This window comes from Ornithodoros turicata, chromosome 1, assembly GCF_037126465.1.
Source record: "Ornithodoros turicata isolate Travis chromosome 1, ASM3712646v1, whole genome shotgun sequence".
NCBI classification, from domain to species: domain Eukaryota; kingdom Metazoa; phylum Arthropoda; class Arachnida; order Ixodida; family Argasidae; genus Ornithodoros; species Ornithodoros turicata.
The window spans coordinates 135,488,138-135,515,398 of record NC_088201.1 but is presented as its reverse complement, the minus strand read 5'-3'; the positions used below and the strand labels follow the sequence as shown (position 1 = coordinate 135,515,398).

At 46.4% G+C, this 27,261-nt stretch overlaps 1 long non-coding RNA gene and 1 other non-coding gene across 2 annotated transcripts; both read left to right on the top strand.

Moving 5' to 3' along the window:
- Positions 1-18,529: 18,529 nt before the first annotated feature.
- Trnam-cau (transfer RNA methionine (anticodon CAU)) lies at positions 18,530-18,601 on the top strand. Its single transcript has one exon. It is a non-coding gene; the product is annotated as a tRNA-Met (tRNA).
- A 3,157-nt stretch (positions 18,602-21,758) lies between these two features.
- On the top strand, positions 21,759-23,304 carry LOC135369428 (uncharacterized). The gene is made up of 3 exons (XR_010415092.1): positions 21,759-22,074; positions 22,129-22,265; positions 22,711-23,304. It is a non-coding gene; the product is annotated as an uncharacterized LOC135369428 (long non-coding RNA).
- Positions 23,305-27,261: the final 3,957 nt, after the last annotated feature.

Sequence of the window (27,261 nt, the reverse complement as noted above, 5' to 3'; positions counted from 1 at the left end):
GTAGGCACGAAAACAGTAATAATACAACCAAAATATTCAATGAGCTCAAGAAAATCATATGTAAAAGAACTAGAGCACAGTAAGTTTATGTTGACATCACCAATGAGGAGAATTGGGAGTTTAGCACAGTTGGTGTGGTTCAAGATTGACGCAATATGATTCAGTGCACCACCACAACAGATCACATACCTCGGCACTGGGATGCAGCCCCAAGTATGCAGCTTACCGGGCCGTGCCCGTCCTACCGGGAGACGGCACCAGGAGCTCGGTATCACTGACAAGGTTCAGCTACAAGAGAGTCCGCGCAGCTCCGAAAAAGAGGCCGAATACAGACACCGCATGAAGAAGGGATTCGATCTCCGTCACAACAGCAGGATCCCGAAGCTCGAGGAAGGAGACCTGGTGCTCGTACGTTGCGGTCTACGGGGGAGTAGAAATCCGTTCGAGGGGCCTTGTACCATCAACAAGCTCATCGCGTTCTGAGGTATATTAAAGGCTGTGACTTATTATGGACGAAAAGGAACAGACGAAAGGGCTACCATCGGAAATATAGTGCCTTACCATCCACGGAGGGATGGACAAAGGAGCTCCGGAGTAATGTAGAAGGAGGAGGAAGATGGGGCACGAACGCGCGTGGAGGAAAATAAAGTGACATTCTGAAAACGTTCTAGGACGGGAACGGACAAGAGCCCCTTTTGTCTCTGGCCTTGGCTAGGCATACTACAATTCAGAAAGGCTTCCCTACAACCGGAAGGAGGACGGTAGGCAAAGCTAAGTAACCCACTGTAAGTCCGATTCACAACAGCTTCAATATTAGAATTCACAACAGACAATGTATCACAGAGGACAAAAGGCCGTTTAAAGCCTCCTCCCAATCTAGCAATTCTAGTTTTTGACTAGAGCAGCATTCCGGGACGTCCCCTCTGAAATCCGGCTTGACCTAATAGCAGAGGACTAGGCAAGGTAGCTAAGTTTACAGGGTGGTGCGTGAGTACGTGAGGAGGAAAGATTTGGGTAGGGAGAGGAGGACTTCACGGGGAATTCCGTTCTTGAGCCCCGACCTATTAACAACGCCGATAACACGCCCTGAAACTTTCCCGCAAGATTGAGAATAAGACGTCATGTATAACTGTGGGAACGAGCATGAGACTTTCCAGATGTCGGGAGATACCGGATGAAATTGGCAGCTTGGCGCCTGTGATTGCCTTCTGGACAACAAATGGACTAAATGCGAGTTCTAATGGTGCAGCAAGGAAAACAGCTGCGGTGCGCAGACGATATACATACCACGTAATTACATGATGATACCTTCAATATCAAGTTGGTATCAAGACTTATTACGAGATAAATGGAGGCAATTGACAATTTGGCGCCAGCGAGTGCCACTTGGGCGACGATTTGATAAAATGTCGGAAGTATATAGATTGGGCTTGTTGATGTAGATCCACAAGCGGCCAAAGAACAAACACGAAACAACAACAGAGTGACTTGTGTGTGGTATTGTCTCCTGTTTGTTCCTTGGTCGCTTGAAAATGAACGATTTGGACAAACGCAACTTCGTAGGTTGTAGCAAGGGAAGGTAGCAAGGAAGGGTTGGAGCAGGTATGGGCCGCAGACTCATAGCTATTAAGCATGACTATAGACATTACGTAGTTAAGTGATGACATCTTCGATATCACGTTTATATCAAGGGTTATCACGAAATAAATTGGAAGGGATGAACAATTTGGCGTCTGCGAGTGTTATCTTGGCAATGATTTGATCAAACGCTACTTAGTTGGATCAAAAATTTTGGTGCAGAACTAAATATATTCAGAATGGAAGGCGTGTATATACCCAAATCCCTGCAGTGGGTAGGAGTGCAGTAGGTAACCGACACACGAGGCGGTTAAGAAGTAGAGAACACCGAGTAAATTTTGTTTTAGTGTATGTAGAATACTCTTTACCCATACTTGTGGGTATATTCGAAGGTGGATGGGTCACAGGGCAATTTTCAACAACACGATTACAACATATGTTGCAGTTCCTAACTTCAAGCCCCATTCCAGATTTTGTCTTCCAGGGGTAGGAAAATTTGATGAAAATTTTGCTGAAGTGTGGGAAAGGAAAATCAGTGACGAAACCAAAATAACATGAAAATGACCTTTTTTGGGGAGGTTCATTTTGAAACGCGTTCGGTGGTGTGTTATCGCATCTCTGACTGACAATGCACGTCTGCCGCCCCCCGCCTAGAAAGGAAACATTTCCGTGACATGATCAAGAGGGTGAAAGTGTGGGGTGTCTTTATGTTTTCATAGAGATTTTTCATAAAAACACTATAAGAGCTATAGACATTCTGATTTCACTTCTAGCATCTCTGGGCCGGCGGATGTTCTTGGCCATCGTTTGCTCAACCGTCGTATGACTAATTACCTAAAAATCGCTAATTAACTTTTTTTATTATGCAACCTACGAAGTTGTCCCAATGAGAACATCTGTTCCTTTCGGTCACCTGATATCGCAGCCGTTTTCAGAACAAAAATTCGTTCGGTAGATCGTCAGCAAAAAATTCGTGAAGGAACACCATTTTTTTTTCTTCATTTTCTTCATTCTGCGTGTTCTACTTCTGATCCCGAGATCGCGGGTTCGAACCCGGCCGAGGACGCCAGCAACTTGGTGGCAGAGTACAAGTTGCTTAGACACGCCGTCTTCCGCGAGGGACGTTAAATACGGGGTGCCGTGTGATGAGCTTTCATCGCACGTTAAAGAGCCCTCAGGTGGGCAAAAGCAATCCACAGACCGACCGCTGTGGCGTCGTTCATGATCTCAGTTGTCTCGCGACATAAACCCTCAATTATTAATCTTCATTCTGCATTTTCGGAGACGCGCTTTTCCTTCACCCCCAATGTGAGAGGGTGAAGGAGCACAGTGCCGCCAATAAAATAGAGTAGTCAAAAATAGAGTTGTAGTATTTGGAGGTAACGCTAAACAAGTGCTTCACGCCCTCGAGTACATTATTTATTTCTCGATGAAGATGAAGCAATGCTTAGATCAGGGTAATCAGGGACCTCACACACGCGGGCGGCTTGTGCATGGCTTGCGGCAAGCTATTCCGTGGCCCTAGGGCTCTTGACCACTAAATAGAATAAAGCTCCCCTCCCCCCTCCCCAATAATGAAGAAATCGGAGTGAAACCAGGTTTGCATGCATTTTTTTAACGCTTGCCCGATGTAGTGCTGCTCTTGTCGATGTTAGGAAGTACATGCACACTCGAGCAGTTCTTGTGACTCATGAACCTCACAAGTAGTTATAGCGACCTGGTCTGCACGTGCATTTTGGTTAGCTAGACTGGAAGTAATATGATAATTAAGAAGTAATGGCGAAGAGAACTGCAGAGAATGGCATCATCTTGATTATTACACTAAGTTTATGGGCTTGCAGCATAGGAGCAGCCTCTCCGGATATCATCCGCAAAAAACTATACGGAGCAGAGAGGTGCAGAGAATAAAAGGGGAAATAGAGATGGAGCAGCTATGTACGAGGGTCATTGGGTGAAAATTTTTAATTATTGCTCTTTCGCTGATATTTTGTTTTTCACGTTGAAAATGTAAGCAAAATCAACAATACAGTGTGCAAACCAATTTCAGTGCTCATGAACGTTGGGATAATCGTTCGTGAAGAACTATGTACGAGGAACTTGAAACGCCTTTTAAATTTTCAGTTTCTCATTTGGAAAGGGAGCTCATTTATTTCTCGTGTGTGTCAAGTAAAGTTTTTCATTGATGAATTGTACATGCAAATGTCTAATAACTATGCGGCTCATCTGTTTATTTTCGATATTTTTTACGCTAAGGTACTTTGCTATAATTGCGGTCATTTCCAGTGGGCAATGCATATACTAATAGATATGTCCATAAATATCCATAAACATATACCCCCTATGGTTCACTCCACTCGAAATCAAGCAGACATGTTATCACGCCCTGTCACGCATCATGGCTTCTATGCGTATTGATGATAGTGCAGTGCTAGCCGCAACAACAATGATAATGAAGAAATTGTTGTTGCTCTCCGGTGCTGATACGAGTTGCGCAATGGACTAAAAGCTGATACCTGCCGTTTGAATTCAGCATGAGAGAGCCGCGACGATATGGCAAGAAAAAAACTTGCCAAGATACGAGGCACAAAAGTGAACTTGCACGGCAAATCGCCGGCAGTCCGGACATCTACACGGTAGCAGACGCCTAAGAGCGCCGCACTAAAGTCTGAGGAAAAGACATCATAAATGAAAATACATATCCATTACGAAGCCGTTTGAATTTCACTGTTCATGGTAATCAACCAACTTTTCTCGAAGTGCAGCACACAAAGAGAAGTCCATTCTTCGCTTACTAGTCTACCTGCAAGCAATGACCCACAGTTTCCTTCTAAAACATTACATCACTTGTCAACTTATTTGCGAAAAGCAAAAATGTAACCTTTCTGCAACCCCGATGACGGCAGGGGCATCCAAGGAATACACCACAAAGAGTCACTGGTGTATTCTGCATAGCTAAGCCATTATCAACGACTTATGCTAGGGCCTTCTACTGGGATTGTAACAGTGGTGACTGCAAAATTTGGAAAAGGCGACAGCAGAGCCCTTTAAAGCGGGCGAAACCCCTTGTATAATGGTGGCAAAGGCATATTCGTGACGCTTATGCTACTGCCTTTCCCACTTCGATTGTAACGGAGGCGACCGCAAAATCCGTAAAAAACTTCAGCAAAACCAGAACGGGCGAAACCTCTTTAATCATGGTTCCAAACAGATATTATCAATGGCTTAGGATGCTCTTCAACTGGGATTGCAACTGAAGCGACCACAAAATTTGGAAAAGGCAGCAGCAGAGCTAGGATTGCGCAAGAGGTGACAGCAAAATTCTGATATGGCGGCAGCAAGGTCTTTTAAAACGGGCGGCACTCCCTGTATCATATAGCGAAAGACGTGTTATCAGTGGCTTGTGCAATGGTATTATGCTGGGGTTATAACGCAGGTGATCGCCAAATTCAGAAAACGTGGCAGCAGAGCCCTCTGAAACGAGCAAAACCCCTTGTTTCATGCTGTCAAAGACGTATTATCAACAATTTATACTATGCCATTCTACCGGGACCATAACACAGGGGACCGCAAATATCGGAAAAGGATGCAGCATAGCCCTTCAAAACAGGCGAGACCCCTTGTATCATGCTGCAAAAGACATGTCTTTAATGGCCTTTGCTATGCCCTTCTACTGGGATTGTAACAGAGGCTACCGCAAAATCCAGAAAATGCTCCAGCAGAGCCCTTTAAAACTGTCGATACAGCATGTATCATAGTTCCAAAGACGAATTTGCAACGGCTAAAGCTATTGCACTACTACTGGAATTATAACGTACGCGACCGCGAACTCCATAAAAGGCTGCAGCAGAGCCCTTTCAAACGGGCAAAATCCCCTTTAATCATGGTGGCAAAGACATATTACACACATGCAAAGATGCGACGGCTTTATGTCCCTTTCCTGGATTGTATTGGAGACTATCACAATATTTGGAAAAGGCGGCAGCAGGGCCCTTTACAATGAATCAAATGACTTGTATCATGGTGCCAAAAAGATACTATGAACAGCTTGTACTAGGATTGTAACAAAGGCTACCGCAACGTCACCGTTCGGGTGCACTGGATACCTTACCATATCCCTGATGATGTCGTTAGAAAGACTTTCAGCTTGTATGGAGAGCCGAGCAAAGTAACTCGAGAAACGTACAGTGATGATTTTTTTTAAGACGTCGAGTCAACCACAAGGAACTTTAAGTTGACCTTGAAGGAAGTCGTGAACGCCGACAGCGTCCCTCACATGTCTAACTCGGTCCTTGTCGCAATTCCGGGTAGACCACCGCTATGTTTGAGGTGCAGGCGTGTTGGTCATGTGCGGCAGCAATGTAAAGTTCCTAAATGCGAAAAGTGCCGTCGCTTTAGGCATGATTGCGAAAGCTGCGTGCGATCATACGCTGACAGGACTAGGGAGGCCAGAAGGCAATCAAACGAAGATCAAATCAGGCGGCAAACAGCAACGCAACGGAATCAGAGGATCATGCAGAAAATAAGGAAGCGATTGAAGAAACCGTTACTGATAATGGCCGGAAAACGATATCGAATTATCAAGTAGAGGAGAGCTGCAAGGAATCAGAGATAGGAGAAACTGGGACTGGGACACAGATGGAGATTGCTACTGATAACAAGCTCGGCACGAAAGTCGCGTGCGAGGAGGATAAAACTCCACAAAAACTATATCAGATATCACTCAAAGACGCTGCATTTTCACGGGAGTGGAAATCAGTTATCCCGAAACGAAGAACCAAACCTAACGTCCCGTACGATCCACGCGATCGTGGTTTATCGCGATAATAGCTGTAGTGCCTAATACGAATAGCTACGTTCAATGCTAACAGCTTGGTCTCAACCAGTCGGAAACTAAGGCTGTCAGATTTGTTGAATGAAAGGAAAATAGACATCTGCTTGCTGCAGGAAACGAAGATAGATTCGGAACGGGAGGAAGAATTTCGTCGAATCTTCCAAAAGAAATATCAGGTGTTTCACTCTACGGCTCAAAAAGGAAGCGGCGGGACTGCACTTTCAGTCAGAAGAAAAGCACAAGTGCAGGTTGTGCCCAAAATAGGACACGACAGGGAGGGCAGAATTAGTGCTGTGGGCTGCCTGCTAAACACTGAGTTGGTATACGGTTCGTCGCGGTGTACGCACCAAACGTTACCACAGATGGGAAAGAGTTCTTTGAGTACTTGAAATAATTTCTGGATAGTCCTTCGAAAGTTGTCCTGGCAGGCGACTTCAATTGCGTGCTCAGCGCGAAGAATCGCACGGGTAAAGGACGCGTCAATGATGCCAGCACCAAAGAGCTTCGGTCTTTGTTGCACGACAATAACCTGTACGATGTGGCCGAATGGATTTCGGATGACTTCTTAAAATTCACACACTGGCAAAGGTCGTCGCATTGGAGGCTGGATAGGATATACCTTTCCGAAGAGCTGCACTCGTTTGGCTACAGAGTAACACCAGTGAGCTTGTCCGACCACGGATTCGTCGAGGTATGCCTCACATGTGGGCGCTCAGCGCGCGAGAAGGGTGATCAGTCCCTGTCGTCTAAATGTGAGTATTCTAGAAGATGAAGATTTCACAAAGGAAGTTGAAGAATTGCTGAAAGCTCTTAAGAAAGGAGGGTAAACAAATGCGTGTTCATGGGAAGAATTTAAACTTGAGTTTCGGCAAGTGGCTATCGAACATTGCGAAAAGAAAAGTGCGCAGAAGAAGGCTCAGAAGGCAATGCATGTAGAGACACTTCGTCGGTTAGTAAAACTCGAAGAAGAAAATCTAGGAAACTATGTAGCGGATATTAAGGAATGCAAGAAAGCACCGAAAGAGTGCAAGAGCCGAAAGAGCACAAGAAAGCCGAAGGGTGGCGATAGCAACTCGCCACAATCCTGGCGTCCTATTACGTTGCTGAATAGTGATTACAAGATCCTTGCTTCACTTATCGCAACACGTTTGAGGAATGCACTTCCCTACCTCGACTCTCCATTCCAAACCTGCTCAGTTTTGGGCAGAACTATCTTCTCGTCCTTGCTATTGACACGAGATGCCATTGAATATGCCCACAGCTTTCACCAGCCTGGTTCAGTCGTCTCGTTTGATCAGGCCAAGGCCTTTGATCGCGTGGAGCATTATTATCTTTTTGGTGTTCTGCGTATGTTTGGCTTTCCCGTAGCCTTCATCTCTCTGCTTCGGTCGTTGTACTCAGACTTGACAAGTGACCTCGTCGTTAACAGCAACATCGCGCAGCCGTTTTCAATAACACGTGGGGTTCGTCAGGGGTGCCCGTTATCCCCAATGCTGTCCGTGTTGTGCATAGATCCGCTGTTACGTAGGCTTGCTGCTTGCCCTCGTATTCGTGGGTGTCCGCTCCCCTGCGGCGGTTCGGTGGTGGTATCTGCGTATGCAGATGACATTACACTCTTTCTCAAGGGCAGTGATAGCCTGTGCGAAGCGCTTCAGATTTTTGGCGAGTATTCGCGTGTTTCTGGTGCCCGGCTCAACAATACAAAAAGTAAGGCATTGCCAGTTGCTGGTTTTAGTGGCAACTTTTTGGGCGGTATAGAGCAGTGCTTATCCCTTCGAATCCTGGGGGTAGTGTTTGACCAACGGGGCGTGGCACGAGAAAACTGGGATTCCCTGCTTCAGGACGTTGAACGCAAGGTTTCAATAGCCAGTAGGTTTGACCTACCTTTTCAGGAGCGTGCATATCTAATCAAGAATGTGCTATGTAGTAAGCTGTGGCTCGTTTCCCGGGTTGCTATATGCCGCCCCGTGCTGTATGCACTAGGGTTTCTTCGGTGATATTCTCCTTCTTTTGGGGAGGAAGAACAGCTCTTGTTAGACGCGCGGTCCTACAACAGCCGCGATCCCAGGGAGGCTGGAGCCTCCCGTGCATTTCTACTTTTTGTACGCTGCTTGCGCTTCGGGCTGTCCTTCGTGTTCTTGACGATACTGAGCATTCAGCGCGTGCGCTTGCATTGTACTGGATGGGCCACTTTCGCAGAGCATTAGTTCCTCGCGGACTAGGGAATAGGTACCCTGAAGCCACTTCCCCGTCCCTGTTTCATCGACGTATCGCAGAGCGATTTTGCGACATACAGGCTCAGGACCCCCAGGTCGATCCTCGATCGGTCCCTGCATCACGTATCTGCGAACTGCTATGTCTCTTGGATGAACCCCGATCGGATAACTTGAGAAACCTGGGTCTATCGTGGGGTGATATCCGGCCCGACAATTTCCCACGCGAAGTATGTGACTTTTTGTGGAAGGCGGCCTGGGGAGTTCTACCTACGCGTGATCGCTTAAATCGATGGGGTGTTACCAATACCTCCCTTTGTCCGAATTGTCCCAACATTGAATCAGTGTCTCACGTGTTAGACGTCTGCGTTGTAGCAAGGTTGTTTTGGACTCTCGTTTGCCGGGTTTTCCCGTTCCGCTACCGTTTGGGGCACCGGATCAGGGACAGGTTTGTTCTCCTGCTCGTTGCAGTGGCAAGGTACGTCTTGTGGAAGAACAGATGCAGAGCTGTAGCTCAAAGCAGGCGCCTTCGCGTTCAGTACCCTCTCCTCATGTCGCTCCACAAGCAGGTGGTCATTTTCTTGGAGACCCAGTTTGTGACACTTGGAGAGACAGAGTTCCCCCGAAGATGGTCGACACGGTACATTAGTGTCCGTCGCGGCCGTGTCTCCTTGAATTGCCACTGGCTCCCTTAGTGGCGTTCTTTTGTGGGATTCTTTGGGAATATTACACTTGTTTTAGCTTGTCTTAGAGTGTGACTTCTGTTGTGTAAGCATTTTGTGTAATTAGTTTGTGCTACATTTTATTGGAACTGTATTGAACTTGAACTACACAAGCATTTTGTGTAATTAGTTTGTGCTACATTATGTTGGAACTGTATTGAACTTGTACTACACAAGTTTACTTGGTTATATTAAATATCCTAACATGAAAGCACTCCAGAGGTGGCACGAAGAAAGGTGTAGGGGAGCAATGATTAGAAGTCGTATTACTTTGCAAGAACGAGACGAAGTACCAAGCAAGGTGTATCGAACATTGGAGAAGAAGCACCACCTCAGCAAACAGATAAACAGTATCAGATACAACGGCCAAGTTGTAACAGATCTCGTGGACATCGAGCGACTCTTCGTGAAAGAATACGAACAGATGTTCAGAGAAGTGACATTGCCCGCAAACTGTGAATCTCTCTTTAAGGCAGTTCTGAAGGTAACGGAGTCGGTGAGGGAACAGCTGGAGCAGCCAATCACTCCCAACGAAGTCGACGGGGCCATTAGAAAGTTAGCGGAGAATAAGGCTTCTGGGCGTGATGGAATCGGAGCAAGCTTCTATAAGAAATATCGAGAGCCACTCAGTGAGACCCTCGCAAGCGTGTATGCCGACATCCACAAACGACAGCTGCTTCCGCCATCAATGCGGCAGGCCACCACAGTTCTCGTACCCAAGAACACCAAGAACGACGTTAAGGAAGTAGGTCACTTTCGGCCTATAAGTCTACTGTCAACTGACTACAAGATCCTGGCAAAGATTTTTGCGAGCAGTCTAGAAGTAGCCCTACGAGGCACCATCGGACAACATCAAGTATACGGAGTCAAAAGGCGCCGAATCAGCACGCACCTTCATCGGATGAGAGTGATATGCGAGAGAGCTACAGTGCCCGGTGTGCCCATCGCAGTGCCTCAACTGGGCTTAAGTCGGGCTTTCGACAGGGTGTCCCACGACTTCCTGCTTCAATTGCTGGAGTGGTGTGAGGTGGGAAAGTTCACAATTCAATGGATCTCGATCTGTTATCGTGAACTGACGACGAGCCTAGTGGTAAACGGAAGAAGGACGAGAAGCATAGCCGTGAAACGATCCGTACGCCAGGGATGCCCCCTCTCCCCAATCCTCTTTACACTCTACCTTGAGCCTATCTGTCGCATCATAGAAGATGATTCTACGATAATCGACACAGCGGTTTTGTAAGGTGTCGGGAGCATTTCTGAACTGGGAGAAAACAAAAGGAGCATGGCTGGGCGATTGGGATGAAACTCCAACACATGGGAGCAACATGGTTAACTTAGGTGGACACATACCTAGGTGTGCGCTTTAATCAAGAACGTCAGTTTTCTGGAAGAGAGATGTGGAGCACCAGACTGAACAAGTTAAAAGCGTCGTTGACAGTGTGGAACGGGCGATATGTGTCCGTTCTGAACCGTAGCATCATCTGCAGTGTCTCCTTATATCCGGCGGTGTTGTACAGCTCGAAGCAGAGTTAACTAGAACACCGCTTCGACCGGCAGAGCAAGAGGGGAGCCACCCTCGCGGCCTTTAGTAGAAATAAAGGGAGAGGGCGTTTCGACATTTCCATTCCAGTCGGAGGGGTGTTCGCTGTGGTGTGCCGAACAGTGCCCAATCAAGCTGGCGTTATCAACGCTGCGCCTGTTCGTGTTTTGGGCGGGCGATTGTGTCTGAGATAATGCGGAGAATCGATGTCATGGCACGCGCCTTGAAACAGGTTGGCGCATGGGCACGCGTCATCTGAAACGCTCATTGTGTGATCGAATGAAATGAATAACAACCCCTCTCTTTAACGATTACCGATAGTAATCGCGAAACCATTGTAATGAGTTTTTAAGTAATAATAAAACATGGTTTAGCATCTTGCGTTCCTCGTTCCTCGGAAGAACAGCCACTTAGTACACACAAATATTTGTGTGCATGCTGGCACACAGTGCAGGGAGTCACCGTGAAGGTTTTCTATTTTTCGTGTAGTGAATGAAGTGAATGATGATCAGAGCTAGACAAATTCACCATGACCTCTGTCCTCATTTCAATTTCCGTCAGCAGAGGTTCGGCCCTACATCAACTGCGTGCACGTTCCCCAAATTTGCTTCTCCCACCTTTCGTAAATCGCATTTTGATTTTTTTTGCCCCACATCAATCCTTTTTTTGAAAATTTTCCTCATCTTGATCACTTCACCTTAATTTTAATGTTGGAAGTTTTGGAGAGGTGAGAGACGACTTGTTCGCACGTGCTAACCCGGCGCGCGCCATCAGGATGTCATCGATTCTTCGCAATCCCTCAGACAGGGTCGCCCAAAACAAACGATCCGAGCGTTGATAACCCCAACCTGATTGCGCACTCTTCGGCGCACCACAGCGAACACCCCTCCGACTAGAATGGAAATGTCAAAACCTCATCGCCCTTTATTTCTACTAGACGCCGCCAGGGTGGCTCCCCCCTTGCTCCGCTGGTCGAAGCGGCGTTCCAGTTAACTCTGCTTCGAGCTGTACTACGCGCAGGCCAGAGTCTGCAGTGGACCGACGACTCACAGAATCCATCGCATTTTTGCCAGCTTCATCTGGCGTTCACGGATGGAGAAGATGAGGCGCACAAATCTTTTCCACTCAAGGCAGCGAGGTGGCTTCCAGCTGGTGAATGTGGCAGTGAAGCTCGTCGTTCACCGCTTTGTGCTGTTCCGAGGTGAGAAGAACGGTCACTTCCGGGAAGCGTTGCAGTCATTAGAAGCCGCATACTTGCTGCCATAGATAGCTAAAACAGCGGTCTTGCCTAAGAAGAACCCAGCCCTTTGCTTCTATAAAGATGTCGCCGACGCGGTTCGTCTTCTAACCGACAGGTTCTCTTGGGACTACCTCAGTACAGTTAACAGAAGGAAGCTGTATTGGGACATCATCGATGTCATGTTCCCGTCCCCCCTGTACCGGAGCAGCTTCTCGAATAGAAAAGTCTCCGATGTCTTCAGTAAAGTTACGCGAATGCCTATCCCTACCAGGGTAAAAGACTGCTTCGTCCTCTTCCATACTGACACTTTGCCTGTCAAAACATGGAAGCACGTCAAGGGCTTTATCGTTCCGTGGACTTTAAGATGTGACAGCTGCTACGCTGAGCAAGAGACGCCGGTGCACGTGTTCCTCAACTGCAGAAATGCAATGCACTTCTGGGGAGGCAGAGGTTGATAGCCCCTTTCAATGGGAACAGCTGAAGTTTCTAGGCTTTAACGATGACACACAGAGGGAGTTAGTGGAAGTTATTGCAGTGGTGGGCATTCATTCCCTCTGGGCACACCGGCAAGACTACGTCAACTGTAAGGAGAATATCAGCACTCCCTGGACGCGTTTTGTGACCACCCTGCTGTGGACGATAGAGCTCGTGAACTCCTCTGATTATTATGAAGTGGACGGCCTTCTCCGACTGAAAGAGAGGCTCACGCGAAACTCTTATTCATTTTGAGCAGCAAACTACATCGTGTGCGCTGGAAACACGCGCACATTTGAATGATGTAATGCCAGTGGTATAGTGCATTGTGATGACAGTGTTTAGGGAAAAGGGTTCCAGTTGTGCGTGTGTTCAGCTGTGTGCTGTCGTAAGTGAGGAAATGAGGGCCCTCATATTTGCTTCAAATTTCGTTTTTGACAGCAGATTTTAATGTCTCGCAAAGTGGTGATACATTGCGTTTTCATGGAATGTGAAGTTCGTGATTTATGAAATGTGATGTTATTGGGATTTGATTATGAATTGAACTGATGGGCATGCAGTGTAGGATGTGGCTGTCAAGTGAATAGGAAGTGACGTCCATGCAAGGGGTTGTGTGTGCATGGCATGACATGAAGTGTGTGAGCTTCGAGAATTTAAGATTAAAAAAAAAGAAAAAGCGGAAGCGTGCTGAGCCCATAACCCAGAGGTCCGCGGATCGAAACCACGCTCTGCTAACTAGATTCTACTAAAAGGCTAAGCATCTAAATATACCTCTTCATATTCGCAAGGATGCCCTTAGTAACTGAGCATGTGGTCTCCCTGAACCAAGACACTACGTGCGTGATGCTTTTGCTCCCTTATGGACCAATCTGCCATTAGCCAGTGCACCGTTGGCTGATAATACATTACAAAACAAAAAGAACAACAAAAGCAGAGTGGCGCAGCGGAAGCGTGTTGGGCCCATAACCTAAGGTCCGTGGATCGAATCCATGCTCTGCTAACTAGCTTTTACCAAAGGCTAAGCATCTAAATATCTGATAAAAAAGCAGAGTGGCGCAGCGGAAGCGTTAGACGGGGGAACAGTGCAGCAATTCCACAGGCTATGTGCAAGGTACCTGTGGCAGTCGAAATTCGAGCGCATGCGCAGGTCAAATATCTTCTGGTCACTGGAGGCAGGCGGACTGGGCGTTGTAAATCTGGAAATAAAAATTAAAGTTCAACGCTTTCTGTACTTCAGGGATCAAAGAAGGCCTTAGATCCGTGCTGCCATGCAAGTAATGGGAACAAGTCACCTGTTGGAGTGGATAGTGACGATGACGCAAACTACAGCGAAATGAAGCTCAGCATCAGGTTCTTCTTAGAGATCTTCACACCGTCCTCGGTGGCTCAGTCGGTAGCGTGTTCGCCTTCTGATCCCGAGAACCCGGCCGAGGATGCCAGCAACTTGGTGGCAGGGTACAAGTTGCTTAGACACGCCGTCTTCCGCGAGGGACGTTGAATACGGGGTGCCGTGTGGTGAGCTTTCATCGCACGTTAAAGAGCCCTCAGGTGGGCAAGAGCAATCCACAGACCGACCGCTGTGGCGTCGCTCATGATCTCAGTTGTCTCGCGACGTAAACACCCAATTATTAATTATTATTAGAGATCTTTACGTGGGAATACCTGGCAACAGTCAAAAAGAAGAAGTTGTATTGGGACACCGTGGCCATGATGTACCCACCTCCACTCTACCGGCAAAACTTCACAGAAATCTCACTGCGGGATGTTCTAAAGCGGATAAAATACCTGCCTATTCCAACGAGCTCCAAGGACTTCTATGTGAAGTTTCACATAGAGGTACTTCCTGCAAAACTTTGGCTCCAGGGCAAGGGGTTCCTGGTACCCTGGGAAGGAAGATGTGATGTGTGTGGCGAAACAGAAACCTTGCGTCACGTCGTGTATGAGTGCAGGAACGCTTTTCTCTTTTGGAGCGATCTCCCTACATCTCTGCAGATTGAGGAAGAACTTCCATACGAGGCCCTGAAGTTTCTCAACTTCAAGCGCAAGGAATTCACCGAAGTGAAGAGCGTTGCTGTGGTAACAGGGCTTCAAGCTCTATGGAAAGCGCGAACATCCCGGGTCGAATGTGACGCAAAGGCCAGATCACCCATCCATTACCTGAAGATGAAACTGATGTGGACACTTTCACTGATAGGCACCAGGAGACTAAGAGAGGAGAAGAGATGGAAGGACCTGGCGGTTGTGTTGTGTACAAAAGTACTGTATACGTTGACATGTTTTCTGTGATTTTATGATAATAAAAATGTAAAAAAAAAAAAGTGGCGCAGCGGAAGCGTGCTAGGCCCATAACCGAGAGGTCCGTGGATCGAAACCACGCTCTGGTAACTAGTTTTTACTAAAAGGCTAAGCATCTAAATATCCCTCTTCATTTTCGCAAGGATGCCCTTAGTAACCGAGCACGTGCTCTCCCTGAACAGATACACCGCGCGCGTGATGCTTTCGCTCCCTTATGGACCAATCTGCCCTTAGCCAGTGCAGCGCTCCCTAATAATACATGACAAAAAAGAAAAAAGAAAAGGACAAGAAAAGCAGAGTGGCGCAGCGGAAGCGTGCTGGGCCCATAACTCAGAGGTCCGTGGATCGACACCACGCTCTGCTAACTAGTTTTTACTAAAAGGCTAAGCATCTAAATATCCCCCTTCATATTCACAAGCATGCCCTTAGTAACTGAGCACGTGGTCTTCCTGAACAGAGACACTGCGTGCGTGATGCTTCCGCTCCCTTATGGACCAATCTGCCGTTAGCCAGTGCAGCGCTGTCTGATAATACAATTTAAAAAAAAGAAAGAACGAGAAAAAGAGTAGCGCAGCGGAAGCGTGCTGGGCCCATAACCCAGAGGTCCGTGGATCGAAACCACGCTCCGCTAACTAGTTTTTACTAAAAGGTTAAGCATCTAAATATCCCTCTTCATTTTCGCAAGGATGCCCTTAGTAACCGAGCACGTGCTCTCCCTGAACAGATACACTGCGCGCGTGATGCTTTCGCTCCCTTATAGAGCAATCTGCCGTTAGGCTGTGCAGCGCTCTCTAATAATACATGACAAAAAAAAAAAAAAAAAAGGACAAGAGCAGCGGAGTGGCGCAGCGTAAGCGTGCTGGGCCCATAACCCAGAGGTCCGTGGATCGAAACCACGCTCTGCTAACTAGTTTTTACTAAAAGGCTAAGCATCTAAATGCCCCCCTTCATATTCGCAAGCATGAACTTAGTAACTAAGCACGTGGGCTCCCTGAACAGAGACACTGCGCGCGTGATGCTTTCCCTCCCTTATGGACCAATCTGCGGTTAGCCAGTGCAGCGCTCTCTAACAATACATGACAAAAAAAAGGACAATAACAGCAGAGTGGCGCAGCGGAAGCGTACTTGTCCATAACCCAGAGGTCCGTGGATCGAAACCACGCTCTGCTAACTAGTTTTTACTAAAAGGCTAAGCACCTAAATATCCCCCTCCATATTCGCGAGCATGCCCTTAGTAACTGTGCACGTGGTCTCCATGAACAGAGACACTGCGTGCGTGATGCTTCCGCTCCCTTATGGACCAATCTACCGTTAGCCAGTGCAGCGCTGTCTGATAATACAATTTAAAAAAAAAGAAAGAACGAGAAAAAGCAGAGTGGCGCAGCGGGAAGCGTGCTGGGCCCATAACCAGGGATGGGACACTCCCATTGATCGCAATGGGAACGTTTTTCGGGCCGCAGCAGCGCCAAATACAACCCCAGTGGTTGCAAGACCAATTTTGCGCATGCGCATTCGCCATGATTTTGGATAAGGCGGCGGGTAGCGCATTCATCCGAGGACACTGTTTTTCATGCTTATCCAACATGGCGGAGCGCTCTGCGGCCTCTCCGGTGCTGGGGTTCTGTGCCTTTCATTAATTCTTCTACTGGTTTACGAGGACGTCAGAAAGTGACAAAAGACAGATATCGGAACGGAAACACTGTATTCATCAAGCTTACTCATAGAAATGCAAATATGATGTCACTGCTTTTCTCGAAATCGCTGCACAGGCGTTGCAAGATAGTATAATTACAAGAAACACATCACAGGGTTTCTTCGCAACAAGTCTCTTCTGGAGGAGGCATGCTTTGTGACTTGCTTTCCAGTATCATGAAGCTTGGCTTCCAGGCGGTCTTTATATATTTGCAAGGTTCTTTGGCATGCCCAATGTGGATTTCCATACGTACACAACGCTTTCGGGAAAGCAGTTTCGGTGCTCTGCATCCCGAAAGACCTGAAAATAATCGATCAAATGTGAATCCTGCAATTCCGGTTTCCGCACATACTAACTACCTTTGCAGAGATACGAGTATTCCTATTCTTACCAGTGCGATTTTGCTTGGCGTATATCCGTGTCCGGAACTGATGTCCATCCCATCTGTGCAATACAAAATCGCATAACAATTCACGCACCCACCCAGGCACATTCATCATAACTCATAATATTTCTACGGTTGCTTACTTTGAAAAACACAGGTTGATACAAAGCGCACACTAACGCACCAGCTTCCGCCTTCCACTGCTGCCACTCCAACGGCCAACGGTTCAAAGCTCGCGCCCAATGTTTCGGATTGGTTGCTGGCGGTTGAAAGGTTGAAAGGAATGTGACCACGTGACACACACATTCTAAATCGAAGAGAACGAGTTTACTCAAACAAACGTAGACTCGCACTTTGTTCAGTTGCTGTAGGAGAAGTACACCTATTAATTAAGTGGGGTTTTGTTTTCATAATGAAGAAGTCTTGCGAAGTGATGGCGCCCCAATCGATACTACCATGGCGACACACTTGGCGCGGCCGCGAAACTCTCCCAGTGGCCCTCCTGTGCCATAACGCAGAGGTCCGTGGATCGAAACCACGCTCTCCTAACTAGTTTTTACTAAAAGGCTAAGCATCTAAATATCCCCCTTCATATTCGCAAGCATGCCCTTAGTAACTGAGCACGTGGACTCCCTGAACAGAGACACTGCGTGCGTGATGCTTCCGCTCCCTTATGGACCAATCTGCCGTTAGCCAGTGCAGCGCTGTCTGATAATACAATTAAAAAACAAACAAAGAACGAGAAAAAGTTGAGTGACGCAGCGGAAGCGTGTGGGTCCATAGCCCAGAGGTCGGTGGATCGAAACCACGCTCTGCTAACTAGTTTTTACTGAAAGGCTAAGCATCTAAATATCCCCCTTCATATTCGCAAGCATGCCCTTAGTCACTGAGCACGTGGACTCCCTGAACAGATACACTGCGCGCGTGATGCTTTTGCTCTCTTATGGACCAATCTGCCGTTAGCCAGTGCAGCGCTGTCTGATAATACAATTTTTTTAAAAAAAAGAAAGAACTATAAAAGCAGAGTGGCGCAGCGGAAGTGTGCTAGGCCCATAACCCAGAGGTCCGTGGATCGAAACCACGCTCTGCTAACTAGTTTTCACTAAAAGGCTAAGCATCTAAATATCCCTCTTCATTTTCGCAAGGATGCCCTTAGTAACCGAGCACGTGCTCTCCCTGAACAGATACACTGCGCGCGTGATGCTTTCGCTCCCTTATAGACCAATCTGCCGTTAGGCAGTGCAGCGCTCTCTAATAATACATGACAAAAAGAAGAAAAAAAAAAGGACAAGAGCAGCAGAGTGGCGCAGCGGAAGCGTGCTGAGCCCATAACCCAGAGGTCTGTGGATCGAAATCACGCTTTGCTAACTAGTTTTTACTAAAAGGCTAAGCATCTAAATATCCCCGCTCATATTCGCAAGCATGCCCTTAGTAACTGAGCCCGTGGGCTCCCTGAACAGAGACACTGCGCGCGTGATGCTTTCCCTCCCTTATGGACCAATCTGCCGTTAGCCAGTGCAGCGCTCTTTAACAATACATGACAAAAAAGGACAATAACAGCAGAGTGGCGCAGCGGAAGCGTGCTGGGCCCATAACCCAGAGGTCCGTGGATCGAAACCACGCTCTGCTAACTAGTTTTTACTAAAAGGTAAGCATCTAAATATCCTCCTTCATATTCGCAAGCATGCCCTTAGTAACTGAGCACGTGGACTCCCTGAACAGAGACACTGCGTGCGTGATGCTTCCGCTCCCTTATGAACCAATCTGCCGTTAGCCAGTGGAGCGTTGTCTGATAATGCATTACAAAAAAAAAAAAAAAAAAAGAAAAGGACAAGAAAAGCAGAGTGGCGCAGCGGAAGCGTGCTCTGCTCATAACCCAGAGGTCCGTGGATTGAAACCACGCTCTGCTAACTAGCTTTTACTAAAACGCTAAGCCTCTAGATATCCCTGTTCATTTTCGCAGGGATGCCCTTAGTAACTGAGCACGTGGTCTCCCTGAACAGAGACACTGCGCGCGTGATGCTTTCGCTCCCTTATGGACCAATCTGCCGTTTGCCAGTGCAGCGCTGTCTGATAATACATTACACAAAAAAAAAAAAAAGAACGAGAAAAGCAGAGTGGCGCAACGGAAGCGTTCTGTGCCCATAACCCAAAGGTTCGTGGATTGAAATGACGCACTACTAACTAGCTTTCACTAAAAGGCTAGGCCTCTAAATATCCCTGTTCATTTTCGCAATGATGCCTTTAGTAACTGAGCACTTGGTCTCCCTGAACAGAGACACTGCGTGTGTGATGGTTTCGCTCCCTTATGGACCAATCCCAGCAAACCACCGACGTCCTAAGGACATCCTCGCATGATCCTGTGGTCCTGGTCCCTCATGGATGTCCTAAAAATGTCTTTAAGATATCTTTAAAAATGTCCTAATTTTATCCAGTGGGATGTCCGAGCAGTATGTCACTGGGACTTCCTGACAACGTCCTACCTGGATGTCAAACTTAAATTGAAATGCATGCATATTTTTGTGCTGAAACTATTGCAGCTTCATAGTACATAACACAGTTTTGAACAGTATGTTGGAAAGGCAGGTCCATGGTGATTTTGAGCATCGAACAAAAAAGTATGAAATCATTATTGAAGCGCACATGGCAGGTAACACATCAAACAACCAATATTTCACGAAATCTGTTCCTCACATCATTGTTCATATCACCTGTTCACGAAAGCAACATTGCAATGCATGGCCCAAGCTTACCAGAATTGAATGAGAGCGAGTTACTTTTGGAATGTAGAAACACACATATTTCATGCTTCACTACACAAAAGTCTCGTACTCTGATAAAGTGCACCTATATAGGTCAAGTGAACAGATGTCCCTATTTACGTGGTAACATCCCCGGATTTTTGTCCATTGTTTCTGTGTCCGAAGTTTGCAATGATCTGCTTGTTGATCTAACAAAAATACAGGGCCTTCATTTTTATCCTTTACAGCATTTTCTGAAAGGCTATGAGAGCAACACAGATGCCGTTTTTGCAATTGAGTTATACGGCCATGCGGACATAATCTGGAAGAGTGTATGTCAGTACAAGATGAGTAAATACATAAAATTCATTAATTAACTCTTTAATTAGGGAATTTGACAAAAGCGAGATAGCAGAATAGGAGTCAATCCTCGTTCAAAGCCATTCTATCTTTTAAAAATCCAGAAAAGAGCGCGTGCCGTGAAATATTCATCGCTGGATTTTGGTATGCAAATGAGTAAAAACGAAGAACCGCGCCTCAGAGCGCATCATCTACGCCGACGAAGGCTTCTCAGGGCCGGAAAGCGGTTTATCTAGCCAGCATATCGGCCAACTCCAATCATCTCCGTTGCTCCAAATCACGTGGCCCCTGACATGAAATGAGCGCTGTGCTCCCTGCATTCCCGGTCACTGCGGTTTCGTGTCAAACCTCAGGGATGGATATTTTAACGCACGTGCGTGTTTCAGGAATTGCTAGACGCGGAATGGCTTTTAACAAGCATAGTCTCTGATTCTGCTATCGCACTTTTGCACAGAATCCCCTAATTAAAGAGTTAATTAATGAATTTTATGTGATTAGTCAACTTGTAGTTTTATACATTCTTCGAGAGGATGTCCGTCTGGTCCTATAATTTGACTGCAAAAATGACATCTGTGCTGTCCTCATAGCTTTTTTTTATAAAAATTCTGCAAAGCATCAAAATAAGCACCCTGTATAGTACTTGGGCTTGTTGAAAATGGAATCACGCTAAAACTTTGGTAATCAATCTCACGAAGCTTGTCTTCCTCCAGCTCGGGCGTGATTACTTAGTATACGGGCTGTAGTTCCACAATCCGTGAAATCAATTAATAATGAGAGGATAGAGAGGTAGCAAGCGAGCTGGTGGTATAGATCCATAACTTAAAAACCCGAGACTAGGGGACAAAATTGAGACGTTGTCTGTGTTTGTCGTTTTTTTGTCCCCTAGTCCCGGGTTTTTAAGTTATGGATCAATTAATAATGTTGAAATGCCTCGCGCTGAGTTGAGGGAAGTATTTTGACTGTGAAACTACCCGCCTGCCAACTGCTGCGAAGATAGTGCAAGCATGAAACGGTGAGCCAGCACAAACCCCGCTTACTAAAATCAGTGCTTACTACTACTGCTTTGAATTCAGAGAGTTCTGGTGACGCCACATATATGTGTTCGATGTTGTACATGGCGCTACAGCCCTGTCAGGTCGCACAAAGACGGTGAAAACGTATTGAAAGACGCACAGTAAAATTGTATGAAACAACCTTAAAGATCACAATGGTGGTTACGGTGGGTGATCTCCCCCAGGTGAAAATCTGAACTGGATTCCGAAGTGGTTCCATTTGTATGCCAAAGTGGTTTGAAGTGGAGTAAACCGTCTCTGGTTCAGAGTAAAGTGCTTCCACTTGATTGCCAAGTGGTTTCCAACTGTTTGTTGGGTCCATATACCAGAAACATTCGCGCAGAGTACCGGAATCGAACTTTGCACAATTTTCACTTGAGTTTGAAACCGAAACTTTAATGGCCTCGTCGTCGACACGAGGAGCAAGACCGAGCGCCATCTGCATCAGTACGTGTTTTGAAATGTCGTTGCTGTTGGTCGTCGGGCTCGTCGGTTCGCAGTTTTCGTCTTTCAACTCTTCAAAACGGGCAAAAACGTGAATATTTAGAATCTCAGTCGTCAGGCACTGCATTATGTACAACTGCTTGTGTTACAACTTCTGCACCAGCTCAGTCGGAAGCAACTACAAGCGATGCGCAGGACTGCAATTACGCTGGTAAGTAGTAGTGATTCGATATTTATGTACATATTTATCTCGGTTCTACTCCCCGTTATTACTGTTGTCTAAAATATCGTAAGTGCAGGCTACCTGTTGGGTAATCTCCACGCCCTCCTGCTCAGGCTTCTCTCCCATGGGGTTACTATTATTTATCTGAACTTTGTGTAGCCTGCTAGTGCTTGAATTGGCTTTGTTATGAATTGTCTTGTAGCTTGCAGTTTGTCATACAAATGGAGGAGACTTGCAGGGTGCTTACGAATCATGCAGAACAAGGGCCAGCTACTGAAAAGAGGTATGTGGCATATGATTGTTGCAGGAAAACGTTTACGTGTACTTTTGCGAAAAGTTTTTCTACAGGTTTTCTCACTGAAACTGAATTCCCAGTTTATCGCTTCAATATGCACTACGTTTATGTAATTTTGTCCTCGGATGAGGCAAGAATGGATCCAGTCTCATCTGCCACGAAGAGTCCTTCAGAATGAGGTAGGAGCAGCAACACTTCTTACTGGCTATCAGGCTGATATACATATAAACTGTACTTTTTGCACGAAACAGGATTGCAGATACTAAAGTAGCAATGTGGGTAGTTGGTGCTGACGGCTCATCTCAAAGCAGCAACACAAGACAAGGACGACGAGTGAAAAAGCAGTAAGTTCTTATCACTCGTCGTTTCTGTCCTGTGTTACAGCTTCGAGATGAACTGGGCTGCCGACTGTTGGTAAGACCAAATTATCTTCACGTAAAGCAGCATTGCCACTGGTGTGAATTTCTTCTTTTCGGTGATAACAATACATTCGGGTACAGGTGTCGTAGTACAGTCCGCTTGCACTTTTTCTATCATTGACTCCAGACATCATTTATGCCCGATTAACTAGCATATACACAGGAGTGTTATGAGAAAAGATCTGAAAGTTGCCATGTTTTACAGATGCGGAGAAAGGTCACTTGCGCCACTCTCACTGCACCGCCGAATTTTATGGCAAGTCGAGTCCTTTCCTTCCAGTTATGCGGCTGTCATAATGAACGCCACTTTGCCAGTGCTTAAGTGTTTTCAGTAAGCAAAGTTGCAAAGCAAAGTTCAGTAAAGTCAGTTGTGACTTGGATAGGTGAGCATGCGGATCTGGCTAGTTCTAGCCGAGGGTATTATAGCTGTTGGCATTTCAGTATGGTGAACCCCTTGGCTCGGCCTCACATATGCAGTGCTGTTCCGTGAAACGTAGCCAGTACTCAACGTGTTCTTTGTGTGGATTATGGCCGTCGCACAAGAGGAAGATTTTGAAGTAGCCTGTGTGTATGTTTTATATGAAATCAGGTTAAAACTTGGGCAGGTTGGTGTGACATACTAAAAGCGTATGTTTCCTGGGCGCTGAGGAGCGCGACGTTGCGGGCAACGAGCACGAGCTGTGCAATGACTGCGACGAGCTTTATGTGTGGTCTCATCTTGCATCTGACCCAATATGCCATTAAGCGAAACAGAAAACTTCGTGCCACTATTATGTTTGAAGTGGACACTGCGACAAAAAAGGCGGAAAACGCCACGGCAAAGAACTTGCACCAAAGGAATCAAGAACCGAAGATGCATCTCGCCATTAAATCTAGAACTAGGGAACTGTGTGCGACTAAGTTAAGAGATAAACATTTTAAAGTGCAATATCAAGAGGTGCCGAAGATGTGTTCCAATATCATCCAGATAAATGTGTGTGACAGCGCGACTAAGTCAAGCCAAGACTGAAACATTTTTAAGTGCAGTATCAAGAGACGCCAAATAATCTGCATCAAAACAATCGGCAGCTGAAGATGTGTCTCAACATTAAATCAAGAGAACCAGGCAACGGTGTGTGACTAAGTCAAGTCAAAGTGAAATATTTTTAAGTACAATATAAAGAGTGAAAGTGTTTTCGTATTGTGCAGCATAAAATAAAAAACTTTTGGAGTCTTGTTATGTTATGTTGCTTGCCTGTGCTGCAGATAGGCACTGATGTGCAAACAGAGTTGAGTAGAACAAACCGATGAACTGACGTACAGGCAAGCTACTGGACAATCTATGATAAACATGCCTGAGCAGGTGGTGAACACTGAAGACTGCACAGGATAGCTGTCTTGTATAGTCTCCAGTGTTTAGCCATTGCTCAGGCTTGTTTAACATTTCAGCAAGTCTGTCTACCAGATGCCTGTATCTGTCATTTTACCAGCATTCGGGGCACGACATGAAAGAAAACACAGTATGGGAGAAAGATCCATTTCAGGTCCGTGAAATATAGTTCGGAACGTTATAAGGACGTTTTCAGGAGATCCTGGGATGTGACTTTGGCAGTTTACAGGTAGTCCCACAGACGTCCCAGGGATGATAAAGGATGTCCGAAGGACGTTTCTATTGTCCGGAGCTGAACGTTCTGGGGACGTCCACAGGTCATTGTTGGTTTACTGGGATCTGCCGTTAGCCAGTGCAGCGCTGTCTGATAATAGATTATATAAAAAAAGAAGAAGAAAACAGAAAAGGAACATGAAAAGCAGAGTGGCGCAGCGGAAGCGTGCTGCTCTATTTCCGGCTTTCGTAGCGAAAGGACGCAGGATGTCAAGCTCCGCACAGGAGGGTTAAATGGCTAGGCCTAGCCGCGGTGTCACGAATGATTCTACGCTAGAAGGTTCTACGAAATACAAGTTAATTCTCCCACCGCCTCCTGCTGGTACAGCGACGCTTAATACCATATTCCTACATGGCGACATCACAGGTAGGCCTTGTAAAGGGGAACATTTCGAGGAAGGACTGAAAGCGGTGCTCAACATAAAGGAAGAGGTTGTCAGCGCAGGAGTATATCAGATGAATCACGTGTTGGTGGTGACCCTGCAATCTTCGTTGTCGAAGCAGAAATTAGTCAATCTAAAAGCGCTGCAAGTGAATGGCAAGCAATGCCACATCATCGATCCAAACGTAAAAGAAGTGTAAGTGAAGCTGCATTGGCTGCCGGTATTTGTTCCGGACGAGGAGGTAAAAAATGTGTTTGAACCATTTGAAAAAAAAATCATGGAGCTGGAAAAAATCAAGTGGGCAAGATCATGCATGGAGGAAGTGTACACTACAACAAGGTCGGCCAAGCTCAGATTAGGGAAAGGAATAACTGTCGACAGCTTGCCACACCATTCAAAGTGTTCGGAGGGACAGTCCTCGTGGTCGCACAGGGAAGGCCTCCCCTCTGCTCTTATTATGTGGCTCACTCGCTAGGCATAGGAGGAAGTGCGGGCACAGCGGTCATGCTAAAGAAGTCTGATAATATATCACTTGTGGACCATAATCTGGAAGAAACGGGCCGAATAGCAGCTATCGACTTCATACGGGGGAAACAGTTGATAAGGGCAGTCTCGGTGTATGCCCCAAATGAAGTACAGGAAAGGAAACACTTCTTTCGTACTCTTCGTCGCTTCGTGGAGATACCGTGCACTGTGTTTATCGGTGGCGATTTTAACTGTGTAATGAAGAGTGAGGACTGCACATACACGCGCCCGCACAGTGACACCAGTGTGAAAGAACTACAAAGTGTTCTAAGAGATTATGATCTACGAGATGTTGCGGAAAGTCAACCCCGCACGGGTGTACAGTTTACGCACTGGCAAGGGACATCCCATGCCAGACTTGATCGCATCTACGTATCATGAGATAACGAATACAAAATAGAGTACATCGTTAAACTCGTATGTTTCAGTGATCACGGCTGGGTTAGTGCAACGTTAAAAGGAAACGCTAGAAGCAAGTGGGATCGAAATCAGCAAAGAGACCTGTGGAAAATGAATGATAGGCTTCTGGAAAGTGCGGATTTTATAGAGACCGTGAGGAAACTGATAAAAGTGCTGTTTGAAGAAGAAGGAAATGAGGCAACGAAATGGGAGCTTTTTAAGCAAGAGGTTAAGCTAATAGCCGTGGAACAATCGCAAACAGCAGCACGGCATAGTAAGAAGGAACAAGAAAGTTTAATGAACACCCTTAGAGAATTAACTAGGGAGGAAGAGAAAATGCCCGGAAGGTACCAGGACATCATTAGAGAAACAAAACAAACACTTTTAAACGAGATGGAAAAGAAGTACCATGGCTACAGGGTTCGCAGCAGGAAAGAGACACTGGAAAAGGAAGAGCAGCCAACGAAACTGTTTCGAAGATTTGAACGGGAGAGGGCTCAGAGCAATGCTATTCTGACAGTCGAAGATGGTGACTCCGTGAAACACAAGAACACAGATGTCCGGGATGTATTTGAGAGAGAATACACTAAAATGTTCATGGCAGAGGAATTCGTAGAACCAACTGAAGTACGCGGAAAGCTGCCTCAACTCTCAGAAGAAGACAGGGAAAAAGGTATGGGAGCTATACAGGCTAGTGAGGTGGAGTGGGCGGTAAAGAAGATGCCAAAAAATAAAGCTCCTGGTCCCGACGGCATTGGTACACTTTTTTACAAGACTTTTGCGAGCGAATTGTGTACAGTGCTCACGAGAGTCTACAACGATGTTGCGAAGGTTGGTCTTTTGCCTCCGTCCATGAGGAAATGCCACACAGTCTTCATTCCAAAAAACAAATGCAAGGATCAACACCTCAAGGTATCAGATTATCGTCCGATCAGTCTTCTCTGTAATGACTGTAATATATTGGCTAGAATCATTGCTAAAAGACTCGACAGCGTTTTGTGGAAAGTCATGGGACAGTATCAGTGCTACGGTGTAAAAGGACGAAAGGTTGTCACGAATCTTCATAAAATGCGAGTCATCTGCGAACAGGGTACTGCAAGTGGAACTCAAGTTGCAGTAGTACAAGTAGACCTCAGCAGAGCCTTCGACAGAGTATGTCATCGCTATCTGTTTTGGCTGTTGAAGGAATGCTGTGTCGGTAAGGAGCTGGAACACCTTGTACAGACATGCTACCGAGACATAACCTGCCAGTTGGTTATCGATAAGGAAATCGGAAATAAAATTAATGTCTCGTGATCCGTAAGGCAAGGATGTCCAATGTCCCCACTGCTTTTCGCTCTGTACTTAGAGCCGCTGTGCACATCAGTGATGGAAAACCCGCAAATAGAAGGTATTCGCGTTGGAGAAAGGGCGGTAAAGCTGTTGACCTACGCCGATGACGTTGCGTTCTTCTGTACAAAAGAAGACGAAATACCACAGGTTTTGAAACAACTGCACATCCTCTGTCAATACTCCGGTGCAAAAGTCAATCTACATAAATCATCTGGTGCATGGCTAGGGGACTGGCTGTACAAACCACAAGATTTCCTTGGGATGAAATGGACACAGGCAGGACCCAAATACCTAGGGGTCCCCATGGACTTCGACAGATGTTCGACCCAAAAGTGGGATGCAAAAGTAGCATCCATTCGCCCAAAACTGGACGCTCACAATGGCAGGGTGCTCTCACTCTTCAACAGGACTTTTTTGTGTAATGATGTGGCGTACCTAAGTTTCTTGTTCTGGGCAAGAGTTATTCCAGTGGAAA